Below are 12,952 nucleotides of genomic sequence, written 5' to 3'. Positions count from 1 at the left end.
ACGAACCACTCTCCGGCAATGCATTTCATTCACTTCATGAAAATTTAGGAATGTCATGCATTCTATATTCAATCACTACGTGGCATGAAGATGAAACATGCAAAAACATCACATTGAAAATTGATCGATTATTCAAATAAAGTGCCCCAAAGGCTTACATGTATAAAGGGACATTGCCCTATTTACAACAAAAGGGGAATCTTGACCCAATACAAAAAGAGCCCAAGGCTTTACAAATAAACAAAAAAATAATGAGCGTCTTGCTCTAAAATCCCCGAGCCATCTTCTAAGCAGAGGAACAACATCAACACCTAAAAAATGATTTCCACAAGAGACGAGCACTAATGCCCAGCAGAGATAATCTTAATGATGTGCATGAGTTTTAACACAACCATGATCATGAGATGCAATGACATGTACTGCTAAAAAAAAATAAGTTTTTCTTTCCATGAGAATGTTCCATGCAAAATTTTCCAAACATCTGATTCAACACTTTCATTTCTTCAAAATAGACTGGGCAGTAAATACAACACTAGGGGTATGTTTGGTTTGGATTTGTATAGTGATTTTGGAAAAAAATTTCTAAAAAACTTGTTTGGTTAGTAATTTTTCTAAAATCACTTTCTCTCTCTTACACATCAATCAATCACTTTTTCTTTCTCCTTTCTCCTTCTCAATCACTTTTTCTCTCACACACATCTACTCAATTACAATAAAATATCAAATCATTCCAAAATCCCAAACTCCAAAACTACTTTCAAAATACACAACCAAACAAACCAAAAAAATTTCTAGGTACGTTTCCGCCATTAGTCTATCAAAGAACTACCAAAATCACCCCCACTTTATCGGTTACTAATCGGAAGAAAATTGATACCTATTTTGCACGTGTTTTAGGACTTTCACCATGGACGTCAAGCCAACTTAATTCTCAAACATAGCTACACCCCCTAATCGGATTTACCACGTTATTTACCGCCATTACACTTCCTTCACAAAATTTCCGAAATAAATCAATTTAAATGCATTTTCTCAAAATGTAATAAAAGCCAATAACATGAATTTCATAGAAATGCAAATGTAATGCATGGTTTTGCAAACGATTTCAATTCTCTTAATTTTATATCAATTCTACAACAAATCAATGCAATCCTTGATGATTTTTGGAGAACACCAAGATTAGGGAATGATTGTGATATCATCCCCTTTTTATATTAATAAAGATTAATAATTATAAGGGAGCCCTAAGGCATAGAATAATTACAATTGAATACAACCCAACTAATAATATACTATTCTAACACTACCCCCTCAAACTGATGCGAAGATATCTCTCATGCCCAGCTTGCCTAGGATGTCATGCAATGGCTTACTCCCAACTCCCTTAGTGAGGATATCAGCGAGTTGTTCACCATATTGCACAAATGGAGTACATATTGTGCCATTAGTGAGTTTCTTCTTAATGAAGTGGCGATCAATCTCAACATGCTTTGTCCTGTCATGTTGAATCAGATTGTGAGTGATATTGATAGTGGCCTTATTATCACAGTATAACCGCATGGAGTCCGTCTGATCAAGACCTAGATCACCCAACAATAACTTGATCTATAAGAGCTCACACACCCCTTGTGCCATAGCTCTAAACTCAGCTTCTGCGCTGGACCTGGCAACCACATTTTGTCAGCTTCTGCGCTGGACCTGGCAACCACATTTTGTTTCTTACTCCTCCAAGTAACTAGGTTGCCTCCAACAAAGGTGCAATACCCTGAAGTCTATCTCCTATCAGTTATTGATCTAGCCCAATCAGCATCTGTATCGGCCTCCACACGAAGATGATCATGCTTTGAAAAATACAGACCATTACCAAGAGCAGACTTCAAGTACCGCAAAATTCTTATGACAGCCTCGAAGTAAATCTGATGAGGAGCATGCATAAACTGGCTAACCACACTAATAGCAACAGCTATATCAGGATGGGAGTGAAATAGATAGATGAGCTTACCCACTAAACGCTGATAGCTACCCCTATCAACAGCTACTCCTCCTTCATCATCTCCCAGTTTCTGATTGGGTTCCAATGGAGTGTCAACCAAGCATCCCAGTTTCCTTCAATAGGTCAAGCACATACCATCGCTGTGAGATAAATATTTCATCCTTAGAGCGAGCAACTTCAATTCCCAGAAAATATTTCAAGCTTCCCAAATCTTTGATTTCAAACTCACTTGCTAAATATTTCTTTGACAGAGATATTTCCTCACTATCATCACCTGTAAGAACTATGTCATCCACATAAACAATGAACGTTGTAGTCTTACCCCGTGGGGAATGTTTCACAAATAAGTCATGATCTGTTTGACTCTATTTGAAGCCATATTTAAGCATAGCCTAAGTGAATCTCTCAAACCGAGCCCTTGGAGACTGTTTGAGACCATATAATGACTTCCTAAGCCGATATACTTTACCCTCTGTCTGATGATCCTCAAAACCAGGAGAAATGTCCATATATACCTCTTCTTCTAAGTCACCATAGAAAAAGGCGTTCTTTACATCAAACTGATGAAGTGGCCAATCTAGATTAGCTGCTAGATAGAGAAGTACTCTAACTGAATTCATCTTAGCCACGGGTGCAAAGGTTTCCTGATAGTCAACTCCATATGTCTGAGTGAACCCTTTTGCCACAAGTTTAGCCTTGTAACGCTCAATAGAACCATCAGCTTTGTGTTTCACAGTATACACCCATTTGTATCCCACAGGTCGTTTGCCCTTAGGTAACTTAGTCAATTCCCAAGTGTCATTCTTCCTAAGTGCTTTCATTTCCTCAATCATGGCAAGTTTTCAGTCAGAGGTAGTAAGAGCATCCTGAAAATGGGTAAGAATACTAACAGAGGAAATATTTGACACAAAAGCTCTATATGAGGAGGTGGTGGTCACTTCACTCCAAGGCTCCCCCTGAAGGGAGGACGGTGAGACCGGAGAGGACAAGAAATAGGATTGAGACTCAAAAAATGTGACATCCATGAACATAAACCACTTACGAGAAGGAAGGTAATAACACTTATATCTCTTTTGAGTAGGAGAGTATACAAGGAAAACACATTTGAGGGAGCGAGGGTCCAACTTACCACGAGTAGGAGAGTGATTGTGGACAAAACAGACACAGCCAAATATTCTTGGAGGAATAGAAAACAAGGACTCGGAACCTAGGAGGACTTGAATAGGAGCTTGTTTTTGCAAGACCTGGGTAGGAAGACGATTAATAAGATAAGCAGTGGTGAGAATAGCGTTGCCCCAGTAGGACCAAGGCACACTCATAGAAAAACACATGCACCAAGCCATGTCAAGAAGATGACGATTCTTGCGTTCTGCCACCCATTTTCTTGAGGGGTATTGGTGCAAGAAGTCTGAAGGATAATGCCATGAGCAGAAAATATTGCCCTAACCCAGAATCTACATATTCCCCCTATTATCAGAATGCAAGATTTTGACAGTGGCCCCAAACTGAGTATAAATCATCTTATGAAAATTGCAGAACACAAAGAAAACCTCACTCTTGTCTTTCATGAGATACACCCAAGTAGTACGAGAAAAATCATCAATAAATGTAACAAACCAGCGATGACCTCTCACAAACATAACACGAGATGGACCTCAGACATCATAATGTATTAAGGAAAAAGGAACTAAACTTTCATTAAAACTGGGAGCAAAAGAAGCTCTATGTTATTTTCCAAGTTGATAAGACTCACAAAGAAACTCAGACACATTATTGTTTGCAAAAACCGATGGAAATAAATGCTTAAGTAAATAAAAAGAAGGATACCCAAGACGCCAATGCCACAACCATAAATCATCTTGGATAGTAAGACTCGTGGTAGAAGAATAAACAAGCTGGTCCGGTTGATCCAGGAAGTACAAACCATTGTCTGTACTACCACTGTCAATCGTCCTCCTCGTGACAAGGTCTTGAAAAAGACAATGATCAGGAAAAAAAAGTCACATTACAATTCAAATCCTTTGTAATACGACTCAAGGATAACATGTTAACAGAAAAATTGGGAACATGGAGAACAAAAGATAGATGTATAGTAGGAGTGACGTGGACTAAACCTTTCCCAGAAATGGAAGAAACAGTACCATCTGCAATCCTAACTTTGTCTTGACCTGAAGAGGGCTTATAGCAAGAGAAAAGGTCAGAGGATCCAGACATATGATCGGAGGCACCAGAATCTATAATTCAAGACAAAAACTTATGAGAAAGGAAAACACGAGGAGAAGAGGCTAAGTTACCTGAGCACGCAAACGACGAGGAAGATGTACTGAGAGCAGTAGAAGACCGTCGATCCAGTAAGTGACGCAGAACATCTTCAAGCTCATGAGTAGTCATGCTAGAGAGACCATCAGAAGCCTGGCCAACGAAAGTGAAAGCAGAAGGAGAATGAAGTGTATCAGCGGCACTAGACTGATGAGCCCGTGGATGGGAGCCACGTCCTCGAGACTGACCTGACCGACCTCCTCTAGAACCAGACCGATCACCTCGACCCCCGAATAGAGTCCCATGAAGCTTCCAACGCGTCTATCCTTGGCAGCAGACGGAGGGATAGGAGTCAAATTGAGGCCATCTCTAGGGGTAGACCGTAATGCTAAGCGGTCAATAGAGACAGGTGGCATCATAGCAGACCGGCGACTCTCCTCATTTTGTACATAAGCAAATGCCTCTGGAAGTGAAGGAAGAGTGTCCATACCCAGAACCCGACTCCGAACCGGATCATACTCCACATTGAGACCAACCAGAAACTTGAAGACCCTTTTCTGTGCAATGAACTTCCAATACCCAACCGAATCAGCAGTGCAAACAGGTTTATAGTCCTGCAGGTGATCAAGACGTTTCCAGTTGTTGATGAGGAAAGTAAAGTACTAAAGAACAGTTTGCTCCCCCTGAACAGAGCTCTCAATAGAGCGGTGCAACTCAAATGCCTGTGAGAAATTCCCTTTGCGGGAATAAGTAGTAGCCACTGCCTCCCAAATATCCTATGCAGTGTCCATAAATAGATAGCCCTCTCCAATCTCTGAGGCCATAGAATGTATCAACCAACCCATAATTAGGGAGTTGGTGATCTCCCATTGATCATAACCTTGGTCCATGGTGCTGGGTGCCTATATCCTGCCATCAACATATCCCATCTTGCCTTTGCTCTTCAAAAAAATAGTCAAACTTTGCGACCACGCTAGATAGTTCTAACCATTGAATAGAGAGGTGGTGATTTTAAGACTAGGGTTGGGGTTATCAGTCATAGTTGTAGGTATAATAAAACTCTCACTCTTAGGTGTTTGAGAAATAGTGGACCCACTGGTGGAATCTGCCATGGATACTATATTACCTAACCCTCAACAAAAACTAGTGCCAATCACACACCCAAAAGATGGTGGAGGAATAATAAGCACGAAGACCACTAAGAAGATTAAAGAATTAAGCACTCATAATTTATTTTTTTATTTTTTTTTTGGAGGGGATGAAATGAAGAAAAACAGAACAAAACGAGGTCAATACCTCATCAAAGAAGGCAGTAGAAGGTCCATAACAGGGAGACGACACAGAGGGAGACGAAGGAAGCCAAAGAAAGCCTCGGGGCCGTCGGCTAGGTCTGAGAGACTGCCAGTGGCAGTCAACAAGACAAACGACACAGACATGGTGGTAACTTAGGCTAGAATGGCTGTCAGCAGGGATCAAACACATAATTGGGGACCTGCAATAGCAAACGAAGGATACGACTAGGACCACAGAGGTGCGACTAGGCAAGATGGCCTGTCGGCCGAAACCCCAGAGGTCGACTTAGGCTAGAAGGCCTGTTGACAGTGACCAACCACTGTGTGGGCACCTGCGACAGTGGTTGACTTAGGGTTGACTCCGGCAGATACAGTCAAACCTTAGACGGGAGCTTGGTGGTGGCTGTGTGGTGTATGGGTTTAGAGTTTAGGATTGTGGCTCTGATATCATGATGATTTTTGGAGAATACCAAGATTAGGGAATGATTGTGATATCATCACCTTTTTACATTAATAAAGATTAATAATTACAAGGGAGCCCTAAGGCATAGAATAATTACAATTGAATAAACCCAACTAATAATATACTATTCTAACAATCCTCTACCGATTCCCAAAACAATTATCTATATCAAAATATTCCAATAAGGTAATATTTAAAGATAATTCAACTACTTCCAATAATACCACAAATTAAATCATAACTTTCAATTTCAAGAAACCCACAATTCCTTCTCACATTTTTCAAGATAGATCATAATTTCCAAGAGTTTCCATAATTTCTCCACTCACAATTCACATTCAAACTTTTCATATTTTCTAGGGTTCTAAAAAAATTGGGGTTTTCTCAATTTAAGAACGAAACGTTTAAGTTCATACACCATGATTTGTTTATTGAAGAATAATTTGAGAAACTTTCTAAAAATTTGAGTAAACCCCCAATTTGTGCAATAACAATAATAATAAACAAACCTAAATATATCAAACAATTATAACTATCAAAATACCACATAATCTTGTTAAAATACATACACAAAGTTAAAAAAATTCCTGCCTTAAATTAGTAGCTAAAGGTAGCAAAAGGTCTGAAAATCAACTTTGCTGAATTGACGATCTTTCAGACCAAAATGACGCTCTCAATATGCTCTACAATTCGACCTTAAGAACTATGCTGAGATTTAGCTCTGACGGTGCAAAATCGAAGGGTTTTATTTAAGGTTTGAAGAGAGAGAGAGAGAGAGAGAGAGAAGAGAGAAAAGAGAAAAGAAACAGAATAGAAGTAAGGAAAGGAAAGACAAAGAAAGTGGGGGAGGGGGTAACCCATGTGGTTGCCTCTTTGCTATGTTATTTAAATTTTTATTATTATTATTTTTATGCAAATATCTATGTATCGTTTTCTATCTATATGTATATATATATATATCAATTACAAAATATATTTTAATAATATTTTAATATTTTGTAATATAAATGATAAAATGACATAATTTTTCTTATCAAAAAATATATATTTTGCATGATGGTACCCACCATAAATATTGGTAACTTTCTCATGGTAATAAAATAATAATAATAATAATACTAACGATAAATATAATAACAACAACAATAATAGGTGGTTGGTTACAAAGGAGTCATGATTTAATCAATTGGGTTCAAAATAAATGAAGCTTAATAATCTAAAATAATCCACCAATAGAGATTGGAGTACAAAATAATTTGAATTGACTAAAGCGGGTCTCCACCATTAACATAATTAAAGTAATTAAGTATGGGCTAATTAAATAGGACCTAAAAGTATTAAATTTATATCCCGGTTAAATAATTAAAACTAAAAGTAACTAAAACTAAAAACTGATGTAGGATGATTAGGAACAGGGTAGTAAGAACTGTAAAACTGGCTTTCTATGGACTTTTATGATTGCTTAAAGCTGAAATCCAGTAAGAATTTTAGGATTTCAATTAATGAATAGAATGAACTAGGTTTAGGATTAATAAATCAGGTGAAAGAGATCAAAAGACGGGCTGTTCTGGCTGCTGTGAACAGTACCGGTGAACAGTGTTTTTGGACTGTGAAAAGTGCAGAAAATAAAATAGAGAAAGAAGAGAAGAAGATAGTCTAGGAATCACTCTTAGAATTCCTTAGGCATCACACTTGGGGTTTGATTGCATCACACAATCCATAAAGATACTTTAAAAGCTCAAAATATCTCTAAAATATCAAGTCTATTGAATTAGAAGCATTACATGACGTTATATAGACTTTAGAGACTTCCTGAACCAACTTGAACCAAAAAATGAAACTACTATAATATCTTAGGCTTCCAAAACTAATTTAAAGACTAAATAATAAACAAAACAAAGACTAATAAATAACTTGACCCACAAGACAACCCATGAGTGACCCACACAATCCATATTCGAAAATTTTGCAAATTACCAAAATATACCTAAGCTTAAAACCCTAAAAAAACATAAATATAATTATAAAATAAGACTCCAACAATACTAGAAACATAATTATAGAAGATTTCTATTAGTTTCTCCATGAAATCATACCAATGTCCAAATATCATCGCTTCTTTACATTAGCCTTCATTGAGCTTCTTATATTTTGCATCAAAACTTACCAAGCAGGACTCAAAAGGTTAAAATTATAAAAGTAGTTTAATCTGTTTCCACAAGTTTAAATAGAATGGTCCACCACACAACAACTATAATCATAATGCAACATAATTAAACAATTTTGAAATGCGTATCAATCCATCTCTAAATAATACCTATCAAATGGGGCTGGCTACATAAATCTTTCTTCTCCAATCGACTCTATCAACAGCCATTTGGTTAGTCAAATTAAGGAGATTCATATCTCTATTTACTACACTAGCCCATGTCAATCTAGGTCTGCCCCTCCCCTAATACTTTCACCTACCGTTACTATATCACATCTCCTCACTATTGCCTCTGTTGGTCTCCGTTATATATGACCAAACCACCTCAATCTATTCTCTCTCAACTTATCTTCTATCAGTACTACTCTTAACAATTCCCAAATATACTCACTCCTAACTCTGTCTTTTTTAGTCTTGCCACACATCCACCTTAACATCCTCATCTCAGCAATACTCATCTTATCTACATGTTATTTCTTAGTTGCTCAACATTTCGTCTCATACAACATCGCTAGTCTAATAGCCATTTTATAGAACTTTCATTTTAGTTTAGTGGGTACTCGTTTATTGCACAATACCCCAGATGCACTCATCTACTTAAGCCACCCCGTTTTAATTCTATGGACCACATCCGCTTCAATCTCCCCAGCGGTTGTGATAATTGATCCCAAATAACGAAAATGTTCACTCTTCGGTAATTCTTGATTCTCAATCTTCACTTCTCCTCTGCTTCCATTGTTACTGTTACTAAACCTACACTCCATGTACGTCTTAGCTTTGCTTATCTTAAATCCTTTAGATTCAAATGCTTCTCTCCAAGCCTCCAACTTAGGCCTCATTTGGGAACAAGTTTTTTTAATAATTTTTTGACTTTTTGGCTAAAATATGATGTAAAAAAAACTTGTATGTTTGGAATGACTTTTTGATTTTTTACGAAAAGATATGCAAAAGGTAGAGAGAATAGAATCTTTGACCTTTTGGTATATGTTAGCTTTTTGATTTTTTTTAGTGACTTTTTGACTTTTTGGCTAAAATCACTACTTGTCAAACGAGACCTTAGTGTTGACTCCTTCTTTAGTCTCATCCACTAACACGATATTATCTGCAAGAAGCATACACCATGGCACAACATTCTGAATATTTCTCATCAACTCATCCATAACTAAAACAAAAAGATAAAGACTTAAGATTGATCCTTGGTATAACCCTACAGCAATTGAATATTTACTTGTCTCTCTCGCAGCCGATCTAATAGTGGTCACCACACCTTCATACATGTCCCTAATTACATCAATGTAACATTTTGTCAGCCCTTTCTTCTCTAAAACCCACCAGACTATATCCCGAGACACTCTTTTCAATTCTCTATATTTTTCTATCACTCTCCTCAAAAGATATATGGCTTCCATTGTAGACCTACCAGTCAAAAATCCAAATTGATTCTCTAACACCTCTGTTATATCTCGCAACCGACATTTCATCACTCTATCCCACATTTTCATTGTATAACACATCAGCTTGATTCATCTATAGTTGTTGCAATTCTGGACATCTCTTTTATTCTTATAAATTGGCACTAAAATACTCATCCTCTACTCTGGCATTTTCCTAATCAACAAAATCTTGCTAAATAACCTAGTCAACCAAGCAACACCTTTCTTACCCAAACATTTCCAAGTTTCAATAGGGATATCATCGAGGTCCTAAAACCTTGTTCGATTTATCTTCTTAAATGCAATCTCCACTTCAAAGGAGAATTTAAATTGAATTTTATCCAACTCGTTTCAAAAGTTTACTTTTCTCATTTTCTTAAAACAATAAAACGAATCTTCGCTTCACAAAAACATCTATTCTATTATATAAAGCACACAATTCACTTCATGGGTGTATACTTTGTCACACTAAAAAGCATGAACACTTTTATAGAGAGAGCATGTCGTGTCAAACACTTCTTCAACGCGCCTTAATTAAAAATGTAAATTTATAATATCATACACTTCTTGGACACTTCAGTAACTTTTTGAACCCTCTAAATTCAACCAATGTGATGAATCTCTTCATAATAACAATGTTACATATTCTTTGGAATGCAATTTATTCACTCTAAATATGTTTTGAAACATTTATAAGATGAATACATCATGTGTATTTCTATACTCTACAACTATTTTGCATTTTTTAGATTGTAATTGTTACATAAATGATATTTTGATGTTTAAGCTATGGAATATATAGATTTTAATTTTGATTAGTGTTAGGGTATTTTTTTATTACCTTTTAATTATTAACTATTCATATATTTTGTACAAAATAAATTTATAAAAATATAAATTTTTAACGTGCCCCAAACGTGTTATGTCCTACATTTTTTGAAAATCAACATGTCGCCGTGTCCGTGTCTGTATGCTACTTAGTTGTCACATAATTTTGATTTCAAAAAGTAACCACAAGAATACTAGATTTTCTCAAAATATTTAGCTTTGCCTAGCAGTTATTTTAAGGAGTAAAAAGTAAAATCAACCAACAAAAATTGTAGTGTTTAATTGGACACGTTAGTGTGCGGAAGTCTTCTAGTCATGCATACATGTGAAGGAGATTGTTCAGGTATATCACGGTTGTTAAAGATATTGTTTGTTGCAGCTAAAATGAGCTGATTATAGCTTATTTTATTTCAGGAGTCTAACTGTTTGGTGCAACTTTTGTTTATAGCTTATTAGGCAGAAATACCTTAAATAAGTAAAAAAAAAAATAAGCTAATTTTCTAAAAGTTGCGGGAGGGATACTTTTAGTTTCTCCTTTCTGATTATCAGTTTTTAACTTATAATAAGATGCACAATAAAGGCCCAAAGGCGTGCCTAAGCTTAAATCAATACATTGAGGAAATTGCCTAACTGTATGCTAGACCACATTAGTCATGCCCAAATAACGCCTTCAAGCACAAGTTTTTTATAATCATCCAATCATATTTTTATTTATATTTTTTATTTTTCAGTGGTCACCATGAAGTACGGGTACGAGTACGAGTACTAGTACTGGTAGAATACGAGTACGTCAATACGGTAAAATTCAAAAAAAAAATAAGATATGTGTACGGTTTGGTACGCTTGTAAAAAAATATTTATTTTTAATTTAGAGTAATTCAAAAATTAATTAAATAGTTTAATTTGTTAAGGTCCAACCTACAATTAACATTTAATGCCAAAAGTAAAGATATAAATCAAAGTCAAATGTCAATATATTAAATAACTTACAAACCATAGTTTAATTTTAAAATCATGCTAAGCATAAAACAAAAAATAAAAAAGAAGTTTAGTGAAAGGAGTTTTATCTCTATAGTAGAATAAAATATTATTTCAATTGAGGTACACTACGGTTTGGATATATACTAGTTACGTCTAGATACGCCAAAAATTAAGAGAGAAAAAAATTGGATATGTGTTTCGTGTACCTGGTACGTATGCAGAAGTATCGTACAAGGTACCATATGCCGGTACCCGGTACGGGTACGGCATGTTTTTCGAAGTAGCCATGCTTCATAGGTGGTAACTAATTGATATGCCTTGCATTACATTCATGGTCATAGACATAGATACTATTGTTTAATTGTTTTGGGCATTTTGTATTCAAGATTGAGGAGTATACGGTCTACTATTTGAAATAAATACCACTAATACATCATTTTTAGTGTTATATATTCCTTCTTTGAAGTTACAAGCAGATTTTTTTATTTACAAAATTTGCGGTGAGCAGTTGATTAGTTGGTACATATACCAATTGAAAAAAACTTTCATGTATATTTTACAAATTGCAAATTGCTTTCAATCACAGTCCTCACATCATTCAAGTACTCTAGAAATGATATCCAAACAGTGCCCAAATAAGCAACACAGATAGATGAATAAATCATCAATAAACAGTTCATATATAATTAGGATTCGCTAAACAAACCCCCAAAACAATCAGGAATCATCGACAGAATACTCAATCATAAACACCGCAAAAATGACGACATGATAAGCCCTAAAAGAGACGATATTGAAACACTGGCGAAGATTCGCACAAGCCAATATGAGAGTGTATAATTCATGAATATACAGAAGACCCATATATATATACCTACCTGATATATATATATATAGGTAATCTTGAATCTTGAGAGGGATGTAGTTGCCGTAGAAGAAAGAAAGCTGTGACTGACAGAAGAGTGTTTTTCAAGCTTTTTTTTTTCTGAAACAAAAAAGGCCCAAATGGCACTGAGCATCTGGAAACCATCCATAACCATCCATTTTTATACGCAACAACTCGTGTTTTTATTTATTTATTTATTTATTTTTGACAAACGCCTATTTTGCATTTTTAAAAAAATAGAAGAAGTTTTTTTTATATTGAAAGCTGATTACAAAACACTCTTATCATTTTATTACAGTTTGCTTTGAACACAAATGGTGATTCTATTTATACCACTATTTTATCTTTTTATACATTTTGTATGAGTTTTTTTTTTCAATTTTATCCATGTGTGAAATTATCTTTAAGGACAAAACACTAAAATTAAATATATCTTGTTATCTTTTTACACCCCTTAGTCTTTAATCCGTACTCTTTTTTCTTTCTTAATTTTTCTTTTCTCTTACGCATCTCTTTTGAAAAAGTGATAATCATAATATTTTGATCATTAAAGAAAGCAATGGATGAAGAAACAGTGGTAAATAACCATCAAAAAAGTGACATTGTGA

General features: G+C 35.5%; 1 protein-coding gene across 8 annotated transcripts in view; it reads right to left on the bottom strand.

The window, feature by feature from the left end:
• LOC114314845 (uvrB/uvrC motif-containing protein) overlaps positions 1-12,645 on the bottom strand; it is a 38,755-nt gene extending 26,110 nt beyond the window's left edge. For 4 of the 8 annotated variants that reach the window (XM_082894319.1, XM_082894322.1, XM_082894320.1 and 1 more), the window contains exon 1: positions 12,333-12,500. The gene's annotated coding sequence lies outside the window, so the exon portion shown is untranslated. Of the gene's footprint in view, positions 1-12,332 lie in introns of all 8 variants that reach the window. The other 4 variants (XM_028261356.2, XM_082894318.1, XM_082894321.1 and 1 more) reach the window with 4 other exon arrangements.
• Between the last annotated feature and the right edge of the window lie 307 nt (positions 12,646-12,952).

This window comes from Camellia sinensis, chromosome 11 (genome assembly GCF_055761805.1).
Source record: "Camellia sinensis isolate YWXY chromosome 11, ASM5576180v1, whole genome shotgun sequence".
Classification (NCBI taxonomy): domain Eukaryota; kingdom Viridiplantae; phylum Streptophyta; class Magnoliopsida; order Ericales; family Theaceae; genus Camellia; species Camellia sinensis.
This window is presented reverse-complemented; position numbering and strand designations above follow the sequence as displayed.